Source organism: Akebia trifoliata, chromosome 3 (genome assembly GCF_017979445.1).
Source record: "Akebia trifoliata isolate Shusen 1 chromosome 3, ASM1797944v1, whole genome shotgun sequence".
NCBI lineage: Eukaryota > Viridiplantae > Streptophyta > Magnoliopsida > Ranunculales > Lardizabalaceae > Akebia > Akebia trifoliata.
The window spans coordinates 29,006,244-29,017,745 of record NC_141377.1 but is presented as its reverse complement, the minus strand read 5'-3'; the positions used below and the strand labels follow the sequence as shown (position 1 = coordinate 29,017,745).

Sequence of the window (11,502 nt, the reverse complement as noted above, 5' to 3'; positions counted from 1 at the left end):
TGATCTCCTCACCATAGAGATCATCCTCACCAAAAATCAGCCCGTTCCGAAACTTCTAACCCATGTAGGACAAAATGCGTTTGTTAAAGTGTGTGGTAAAGCTTAGGGCGCTGAACGGGACCATATATATATAGGGAGTCGTTCGGCGCAAAACATTTTGACAAACATTTTGGCAAACATTTTTAAGCCGTCAGATTTAACGCAAATGAACGGATCAGATTCAATCTCCTCAATTTTACGTATAACTTATCCGTTTTCAATTAATTACAGCGCCATCCTTATAATTTTGATTATTTAGTGTTACCTCCCTCTCTCATTAAACAAAAAAAAACAGAGAGTGAGACTCTCCCTCTCTCTCGAATGAACTCTCTCCCTCTCTCTCTCTCAAACCCTCTCGTTCTCGATAGAACTCGACAGAGAGTGAGACTCTCATTCTTTCTCTCGAATGAACTCTCTCTCTCTCAAACCCTCTCGCTCTCGACAGATTACGATAGAACTTCCTCTTCGTCTGATCTGCGTCTTCTTCTTCGTTTCACTCTTCGATCTGCCATCGAAACGAACTCGTCTCGTTTCGTCTCAAACAGATCTGAGTCATCGTCTTCTTCGTCTTCTGCCCTCGTCTTCTGCCCTCTGCGTTCGAAGACACCGGATTCAGCTCCTCTTCTAAACTCTACACATCTGAAAACCAGATCTGAGTTCGAGTTCGTCTTAAGAGATGAGTATTTTTTAATCATTTTGAGTTTCTTTTGTTGTTTTATTCTCATTATCTCTCTAGGTATTTTCTGAAAATTTAATGAGTTTTTTTTTTTTTTAGAAGATTTGAACATATGGGTCTTAGTTCTGTAAAATTAATGGACTTTTTTTTTATTTTCTCTCCCTTCTGATAGATAGTACCCTCTTTTTATGTAATTATTATTTAGAGATGGGTATTTTTTAATCTTTGTTAGTTTCTTTTGTTGTTTTAATCTCATTATCTCTCTGTAGATATTTTCAAAAAATCTGATGGTTTTTTTTCTCTAGAGAAGATTTGAACATATGGGTTAGTTCTGTGAAATTTGCTCTCATTTAGTATATAAAACAGAAAAAAAAATTGGTTGTTTTTAGTCCATAATCTTAGAAGAAACTGTTTTAATCTCATTGTCTCTCTGTACATATTTTCAGAACATTCGATGGGTTTTTTTCTGTAACAAACAAACAATAAAAACCTAACAAATTAGACCCAAAAACAGAACTAAAGTTCGAATTTTTATACCAACAAGCACCATAAGAGAGAGAGAGAGAGAAATGTTTAAGGCCAACTTTTTAGCTTTCAAATAGAAGCAATAATATTTGGAATGCGTACTCATGAATTTTTGTATGTTAACCAAACTTTGAAGGAATAAATTTTTATCACTTTATTAGCTATTTGATACAGAAATGTTTTTTCAAGGATCTAAATACAGAGAAAGGCTTCTTGCGATAAATTTCCACAAGTTCTATTGTTTCCTGAGGGTACTACAACTAATGGGGGGGTCCTTATCTCATTTCAACTTGGTGCATTCATTCCTGGTTACCCTATCCAACCAGTGGTTGTCCACTATCCCCATGTACACTTTGACCAATCATGGTAGGACTTCTATAGTATGTAAACGATTCTGTCAATGGTGTCTCAAATAGTATCTCACAGGTCTTGTGTCTTTTGACATTTCTCTTTTTTTTTAGGGGAGATGTTTCTTTGCCAATGCTCATGTTCAGAATGTTCACCCAAGGCGTTGATTTTACCAAACGAATTCAGTATCCTTATGAAAGTCCTCTACTGAATGGTTTTGGAAAGGCATTTTTTGATGTGATGTTATATACGGCAGCCGCCAAGGGTGTGACTCATTAGCATTGTTGAAAGCCTCATGACCACTGTCCACGCCATCACTGGTTAGTTTCATTGTATAAGTGTTTATTAGGTTGTTGTTTCTATAAATTTGGACTATTACATTAATTTGCCTATTTTGATATCAGGTTGCTTTCTCATGAATTTTATATGGCTTTTGCAGATTACAATGACTTGATGGTGTTCATTGAGTAAATGTTAAGTGATAAGGGGTACATTCTTTTTTGTATAATTGGCTATCACTACAAATTAAATTCCACGCAAATGGGTATGACAATGATCCAATTGGTGAGTATTAGTTTCTTAATTTCTACTAAGTATTAGTTTCTGTTGAAAATAAATTATCTGTGTCTCAACTTTGCAGAAGGATCAACAAGATAGATGAGTTGGAAAAGTTGGTGAACCTTACCATACCTAAGGATCTTTCAAGTGACGTAGCCAACGCACACACCTTCAGATTGGGACTACCACAAGGCTACGATACTTCGGTTCGAGAGAGGGGGGTGCAATTGTCGAGTGGACAGAAGCAACGTAGTTTGGTGTGGCTGTAGTGTGTAGTGATTACCAACCAAGTTGTTGCACAGGTGGATGGTTCTTCCATATTTGCTGGGCCCCAAATCAAGCCTATTGGTGGAAACATCATGGCACATAAGAACTGTTACTATAGAAGTTGTGAAAGTTTTACGGTGCTATATTTTTAGCTTGCTCCATTCAACTTTTTTGTTTTGTTTCATTTGCTTGAAGTGTAGAGGATATTGTTACTTGGATTGCTTCTTATCAGTTAAGTGAATGTTCCTTGAGCTTTTGTTGAATCTTGAGTACAAAATCAATAATCATCTGTTACTAAGTCTAGTAGTTTGATATTTTATATAAACCAAAGCATGAATCTATGATGGCCTCTTTTAGTGGAACAGCCATGGCTCACATGCAATGGTGAAACTACCATTTGGTAGTTACTTCCTAAGGTTTCTGATGTACCAAAATTGACATGATTGGATGATTTTAACCTACCAATATGATGCTTTTCTCTTAGGTAGTCTACACACTAGTAAGGTGGTCTGAAATAAGGTGTGAGCTTGCCAAGTTTGTTAAGATATGTGATTGTTGATACCACAACCTTGGGTTTCAAACCTGCCTTCACCTACTAATTACTAACCAGTAACTCATGTCTCCAAAGACAAAAAGGGTAGTCTGCAATAAGTGAATAAATTGGATAACATCAATCATCGGTTAGGTAGGTTAAAATCTCCTACGTCGAGCTAATTGAATGTTAGGTTCCACCCAATGTATGTCAAGTGCATGCATGTTGTTCATTGTTGAAATTACTTCAAGGATGCTGTTGATTTGTTTGGATCCTAATGCATAGGTCAACATGTTTGGATCCTAATGCATAGGTCAATATGTTTGGCTAGTACAAGGAGAATTATTTGTGAAAAGAATTGAGTCTCGTAATAAATTCAACTATGTTACAACCCAAACAGCTGCTTCATACTTTACAAATCAAAGTCTTCCACACCCATGTTTCTCTCTTTAGAAAAAAAGAAAAAAAATTATTGAAAGAAAGCAAAGATGGTTAAGATTTATTTCACAATGAATAACATGATATGGGATCCTTTAAATACCCAAAAAAAAAAAAAAAAAAAACACCTTGAAGTTCCTTCTCTAGCCAATAGTTCAGCTAACTCAGTAAGCCCAATGGTCTGTGGCATCAAATTGGTGCTCTTTAATTTCGCTTTAAGCAGAAAGCTTGGTAAAAGACCATAAAGAGTGAAGTGATCCTCACTGAGACTCTTCAAGTTTCCACATCTTTTTAATATCTGAGGCTTCCACATCCTAAGTACTCCTATTCAACTTCAATCTTAAACTGATCCATCCAAGTCGATTTGCTTGGAGTTTTACCACAAGATAACATGTTTTAATACTTAGATGCCCCACTTTCATCACCCTAACATTGCCATTACTTATTAGTGTCACCAATAATCCCTACAGGACTGATTAGTTGCACCCTAACGTTGCTTCTGCTCACCCGACAATTGCACCCCCCTCTCCCCAACCGAAGTATCGTAGCCTTGTGGTAGTCCCAATATGAAGTTGTGTGCGTTGGCTACGTCACTTGAAAGATCCTTAGGTATGGTAAGGGTCACCAACTTTTCCAACTCATCTATCTTGTTGATCCTTCTGCAAAGTTGAGACACAGATAATTTATTTTCAACAGAAACTAATACTTAGTAGAAATTAAGAAACTAATACTCACCAATTGGATCATTGTCATACCCATTTGCGTGGAATTTAATTTGTAGTGATAGCCAATTATACAAAAAAGAATGTACCCCTTATCACTTAACATTTACTCAATGAACACCATCAAGTCATTGTAATCTGCAAAAGCCATATAAAATTCATGAGAAAGCAACCTGATATCAAAATAGGCAAATTAATGTAATAGTCCAAATTTATAGAAACAACAACCTAATAAACACTTATACAATGAAACTAACCAGTGATGGCGTGGACAGTGGTCATGCGCTTTCAACAATGCTAATGAGTCACACCCTTGGCGGCTGCCGTATATAACATCACATCAAAAAATGCCTTTCCAAAACCATTCAGTGGAGGACTTTCATAAGGATACTGAATTCGTTTGGTAAAATCAACGCCTTGGGTGAACATTCTGAACATGAGCATTGCCGCAAAGAAACATCTCCCCTAAAAAAAAAGAGAATGTCAAAAGACACAAGACCTGTGAGATACTATTTGAGACACCATTGACAGAATCGTTTACATACTATAGAAGTCCTACCATGATTGGTCAAAGTGTACATGGGGATAGTGGACAACCACTGGTTGGATAGGGTAACCAGGAATGAATGCACCAAGTTGAAATGAGATAAGGACCCCCCCATTAGTTGTAGTACCCTCAGGAAACAATAGAACTTGTGGAAATTTATCGCAAGAAGCCTTTCTCTGTATTTAGATCCTTGAAAAAACATTTCTGTATCAAATAGCTAATAAAGTGATAAAAATTTATTCCTTCAAAGTTGGTTAACATACAAAAATTCATGAGTACGCATTCCAAATATTATTGCTTCTATTTGAAAGCTAAAAAGTTGGCCTTAAACATTCTCTCTCTCTCTCTTATGGTGCTTGTTGGTATAAAAATTCGAACTTTAGTTCTGTTTTTGGGTCTATTTGTTAGGTTTTTATTGTTTGTTTGTTACAGAAAAAAACCCATCGAATGTTCTGAAAATATGTACAGAGAGACAATGAGATTAAAACAGTTTCTTCTAAGATTATGGACTAAAAACAACCAATTTTTTTTTTGTTTTATATACTAAATGAGAGCAAATTTCACAGAACTAACCCATATGTTCAAATCTTCTCTAGAGAAAAAAAACCATCAGATTTTTTGAAAATATCTACAGAGAGATAATGAGATTAAAACAACAAAAAAGAAACTAACAAAGATTAAAAAATACTCATCTCTAAATAATAATTACATAAAAAGAGGGGGTACTATCTATCAGAAGGGAGAGAAAATAAAAAAAAAGTCCATTAATTTTACAGAACTAAGACCCATATGTTCAAATCTTCTAAAAAAAAAAAAAAAACCCATTAAATTTTCAGAAAATACCTAGAGAGATAATGAGAATAAAACAACAAGAGAAACTCAAAATGATTAAAAAATACTCATCTCTTAAGACGAACTCGAACTCAGATCTGGTTTTCAGATGTGTAGAGTTTAGAAGAGGAGCTGAATCCGGTGTCTTCAAACGCAGAGGGCAGAAGACGAAGAAGACGATGACTCAGATCTGTTTGAGACGAAACGAGACGAGTTCGTTTCGATGGCAGATCGAAGAGTGAAACGAAGAAGAAGACGCAGATTAGACGAAGAGGAAGTTCTATCGTAATCTGTCGAGAGCGAGAGGGTTTGAGAGAGAGAGAGTTCATTCGAGAGAGAGAATGAGAGTCTCACTCTCTGTCGAGTTCTATCGAGAACGAGAGGGTTTGAAAGAGAGAGAGAGGGAGAGAGTTCATTCGAGAGAGAGGGAGAGAGTCTCACTCTCTGTTTTTTTTTTTTGTTTAATGAGAGAGGGAGGTAACACTAAATAATCAAAATTATAAGGATGGCGCTGTAATTAATTGAAAACGGATAAGTTATACGTAAAATCGAGGAGATTGAATCTGATCCGTTCATTTGCGTTAAATCTGACGGCTTAAAAATGTTTGCCAAAATGTTTGTCAAAATGTTTTGCGCCGAATGCCTCCCATATATATATATATATATATGGGTCCCGTTCGGCACCCTAAGTTTTACCACACACTTTAACAAACGCGTTTTGTCTTACATGGGTTAGAAGTTTCGGAATGAGCTGATTTTTGGTGAGGATGATCTCTATGGTGAGGAGATCATCCTCACCAAAAATCAGCTCATTCCAAAACTTCTAACCCCATCAAAATTGATTTACAAAAAATGGACGGTCCACGATTTTTCAACGTGTAAACATGGGGCTAAACATTTCGGAATGGGCTGATTTTTGGGGAGGATGATCTTCTAATCATAGAGATCATCCTCACCAAAAATGAGCTCATTCCAAAACTTCTAACCCATGTAGGACAAAAAACGTTTGTTAAAGTGTGTGGTAAAACTTAGGGTGCTGAACATTTCCCTATATATATATGGGTCCCGTTCGCCACCCTTAGTTTTACCACACACTTTAACAAACGCGTTTTGTCTTACATGGGTTAGAAGTTTCGGAATGAGCTGATTTTTGGTGAGGATGATCTCTATGGTTAGGAGATCATCCTCACCAAAAATCAGCTCATTCCAAAACTTCTAACCCCATCAAAATTGATTTACAAAAAATGGACGGTCCACGATTTTTCAACGTGTAAACATGGGGCTAAACATTTCGAATGGGCTGATTTTTGGGGAGGATGATCTTCTAATCATAGAGATCATCCTCACCAAAAATCAGCTCATTCCAAAACTTCTAACCCATGTAGGACAAAAAACGTTTGTTAAAGTGTGTGGTAAAACTTAGGGTGCTGAACATTTCCCTATATATATATATGGGTCCCGTTCCCCACCCCAAGCTTTACCCTACACTTTAACAAATGTATTTTGTCCTACATGGGTTAGAAGTTTTGGAATGGGCTGGTTTTTGGTGAGGGTGATCTCTATAGTGAGGAGATCATCCTCACCAAAAATCAGCTCATTCCAAAACTTTTAACCCCATCAAAAATGGTTTACAAAAAATGGACAGTCCATGATTTTTCAACTTGTAAACATGGGGCTAAAAATTTCGAAATGGGCTGATTTTTGGTGAGGATAATCCTCTAATCATAGAGATCATCCTCACCAAAAATCAACCCATTCTAAAATTTCTAATCCATGTAGGACAAAACACGTTTGTTAAAGTGTAAGGTAAAGCTTAGGGTGTTGAACATTTCCCGATATACGATATATATATATATATAGAGCTAGTCACTAGACAGAAAAGGGAAAGCAGCTGGCAAACACTAGACTTAGAAGCACTAGACCTGAAGTTGCCTTAGGGGCCCCATCAAAAGACATGCTTCTTACTCTAGCTAGTTAAGAAAGAGCTTCTTACTCAAGTACTAGTTAAGAAAGAGCTTATAACTCAAGTACTAGATAGAAAGAGCAACTCTCACTTTAGCTACTAGCTAGATTACGAACTCGAGACATAACTCATAGCTAAGGACAGTTTCCTAACTTAGAGCTTAGTAGCTCGTAAGGAACGTTACCCCCCCCTAGCCCCCTCGGGGGGGGGGGGGGACTTCAAATTCACCTATGTATATATTATATATATATATATTATATATATATTATATATATAGGGTAGCGTTCAAGGGCAAACTTTTTAGCAAACTTTTTGGCAAAACATTTTTCAAAACATGGGTTAGAGGTTTTGGAATGGGCTGATTTTTGGTGAGGATGTTCTCTATGGTGAGTAGATCATCCTCACCAAAAATCAGCCCATTCCAAAACTTCTAACCCATGTTTACCAGCTGAAAAATCGTGGACCGTCCATTTTTTGTAAACTGTTTTTGATGGGGTTAGAAGTTTTTGAATGTGCTGATTTTTGGTGATGATGATCTCCTCACCGTAGAGATCATCCTCACAAAAATCAGCCCATTCCAAAACCTCTAACCCATGTTTTGAAAAATGTTTGCCAAAAAGTTTGCTAAAAAAAGTTGGCCCTTGACACCCCCCATATATAATATAATATATGATTAAGGATTTTGTCATTTTGGGGCTCACTAAGAATAAATTGTTTGTTCCACGACATCATGAATAAAAGGAATCATAGAAATTAAGATTAATAAAAAATAAAATAAATTATGTACCTTGATATGGGGCTTCTTTCTAAATATCCCATAACTTTTTGGTACTAACAATAATTCAATTAGTATCGAGTGCCAACTAGCTTAATTAATAAAGTTTTTGGATGATGATAATAACAACTTGGGTTCAAATCCGACTAGCATCAAGTTAGTGAAATTCATTAAAAACATGCTTACTAATAAATAAATAAATAATCCAATTCGCAAAATTTTCTAAATGTTTTCTCACATTACCAAAAGCTTTAAATACCCTAAATACATTTTCTTGCCTCCTTTATGAACTTGGGTTTTTCAACAACAAACTGTGATCCATTCCAATATTATTTGATGACAAATGACAAAAGGAGAATGACATATTCATAATTTTAAAGAATTAAACGTCGCTTTCAATCTATTCCAATGATTTATGACAAATGGAGTAAGACATACACATAATTTTCAAGATTTGATCTTCACTTTTCATAGGTGTGTGTGAGTCCATTTTGTTGCTGCTATCCACGTGTTTCAGGCATTTCATGAAGATCTATCCAATGACAAGCTCCAATCTTTGAAATGAGAAATGTCAAAATTGTTAAAGTTATGGTTCAAAATAAATTAGGCCCAATCTAAGTGTGTGTGTGTGTTTTTGGGTCGGTTAAAGATAATTTAGATTGGGCTTGTACTTATGTAAGTGACCTACTTATGTGGTGCTTTTAAGAGGGATTTTGTTTTTTTGTTTTTTTTTTTTTTTTGTAAAAAGTTTAAATTTTTTCTAGAGAGAAGAGAGTGGAGAAAGAAAGAAACTTAAGAGAGGAGAAGTTGAGAGGTTTGAAAAGATTGAGATTTAGAAGAAGGTAAAACTAAGTGAGAAAAGTATTTTCTTGTATCGATTTGCCACATTTTCTTCATAGTGAAATCAAGCTTCAACGATCATACCTCCATGGACGTAACATTCAGGTGAATCGCGTAAGATCTCATATTATAAGTATTATGTTATTACTCTTTCCTTATATAGTTGTTTATCTTCTTTGTATTTAGTACTATTGATTGAGTTATCTTTCATTGCCATTATCAAATGGCATATAAGGTGTTTGGTTAGATACCCAATAGGTGTTTGATTAAATTACTAAGTAAGCTTCACATACACAACAAAAATCAATACTTTGAAGTTGAAGTGTCTAGCTTGACTCTTGAACAAATAAATAAATGAATAATATGGAGTATTGAGCTTGATGCTTTAACTATGAATTTCATTTTTTCTTATTCCTTTGTTCAAGCCGTTGAGATCGACACTTCCAAGAGTTGAGCTCTACACTTCATAGTTGTAAGTATTGAGCTTGACACTTCATAATGTTAAAGCACCACGCTTTGGAAATATAATTTTACATATTAATTTTAGGGTTTAGAGATTTCACTAACTTTTTAATTAGACTAATAATAGCAAGGTACTTCACTAGGGATAGTCAAACATAATAACTAATGAAAATTGCACATAATCATAGCTAATTTCATTCATTATTAATAAATAGAGTCGTGCTTGAGTAATATTGGCTGGGGTGGGGAAGGCATTTCTGACACGGAAGCATGCAGGAATCATAAATGATTTTTCATCGAGTTTGAACCATTTCTATGCCAGAAATGTCTCCCACAATGTTATTCGATCTCGATGAAAAACAGTTATGGTTCCTACACACTTTCACGTTAGAAATGTCACCCACAATGCTACTTCAGCATCATCCCATTTTCAAGTTGTGATACATCGACTTAAAAGGGGTAACTCAACTACAGATCATCCTTACCAAAAATCAGCTTATTCCAAAACTTCTAATCCATGTAAAACAAAACACGGTTGGTAAAACCTAGGGTAATATATATATACCCGCTTCAAAGTCAGACTCCACGTGAGATTCCCAACTTGGCAACTTCCCATGGGTCTTGGGGCTCAAAGTGGTGATTATGTGGATGATTCATGGGCCCAAAAGCCCATATGATTCGTTTGATTAAGAAAATTGGCCCATGGGCCATATGTGAAGTTGATGGAGAGGCCAGTGGGGCCTGCATCTCATTATTATAGTATGTAGCTTGAACCAAATTATCTAGACCTCTTGTAGAGCATCTAAGCGATCTTTTGGGCTATGTGCAATTCCCTCCCCCACACGCACCTTGTAATTTCTGGGGATAAATCCTGATGGTCATCCTTAGGTGGCATTCGAACTCAAGACCTCCCCTTCTTGAGGTGTGATCTTGACCATCTCATCATATAGATCAATGGGGGCTACACTTTAGGATGATGGACCAATGTGCCATCACTCCAAATTGATAAATCACACATATTTTTAGAAATTGTATGGTACCACAGAATTGTGTCCCTCAAGCCTCTCGTGATGTTGTTAAAAGAAACCCACTTGTTTATGACATCTACAAGATGTGTGATTGATGAAGATGAGAGGATTGATCTCAAAAGCAACATTATACTTTTATGGATTAAGGAGTTTGATGTTCACATATAATAATAAAAAATTGAATAAAGGGAATCATAAGATTGATAAAAATATGATCGATACTATTAATTTAAAGAAAAAGTTATGCTTGGATAACTGTTTATTTCACAAATTGTATGGACCCTGTCATTAGGAAAATAAATAACCAATAATTCCAGTTGAATAAAATTTGAACTTTGTGCTCACTAAGAAAGACTATAACTTTGTGCTCCAAACGATACAATAGATGCCTCGTACTGGCTTATATGCTCAAGAAGTTATTTGTGAATGTGAAAATCTATAATGCTCCTCGAGATTCACAATAAGATCTTCATCGAATTTTCTCTTTGATCAAAGTTCTTTGAGCATTAGAAGTGTACTTGAAATAAATCCAACACCCAAGTCATTCCCATGAACACACCCTATGTGAGAGACCCCATTAACCAAACTTGGCATGATTGAATTAATTTAACGTAATTATATTATCTAAATACTAACATTTTGTTTATGGCTTTTAGCAAATAACATATCATAGGTTGAGTGGTTACTATCCTCCAATGAGAATAATATTCGAGATGCACCATCTTAATTTGAAAGAAAACTACTCACAACCCAGAATTTCCAAAATCAGTGTAATTAATGATGTCTAGACAATCAATTTTTCTATCAAAATACAAATAAAAATGTGATTTAGACATGTCCCCTTGACTTTGTTTTGTATAAAATAAAATGTCATAAAAGCTCGAATTTTCTCCTACATATGTATATATATAGGAAATGTTCAGCACCAAACATTTTGGCAAAATATTTTTC

At 35.5% G+C, this 11,502-nt stretch overlaps 2 long non-coding RNA genes across 2 annotated transcripts; one reads left to right on the top strand and one right to left on the bottom strand.

Moving 5' to 3' along the window:
* Positions 1-384: 384 nt before the first annotated feature.
* LOC147406289 (uncharacterized) lies at positions 385-2,676 on the top strand. Its single transcript, XR_015176384.1, has 4 exons — positions 385-1,606; positions 1,702-1,908; positions 2,028-2,152; positions 2,229-2,676. It is a non-coding gene; the product is annotated as an uncharacterized LOC147406289 (long non-coding RNA).
* Positions 2,677-3,313: 637 nt separating this feature from the next.
* LOC147406288 (uncharacterized) lies at positions 3,314-4,920 on the bottom strand. Its single transcript, XR_015176385.1, has 4 exons — positions 4,665-4,920; positions 4,363-4,570; positions 4,119-4,243; positions 3,314-4,042 (listed from the first exon to the last, which is right to left on the bottom strand). It is a non-coding gene; the product is annotated as an uncharacterized LOC147406288 (long non-coding RNA).
* Between the last annotated feature and the right edge of the window lie 6,582 nt (positions 4,921-11,502).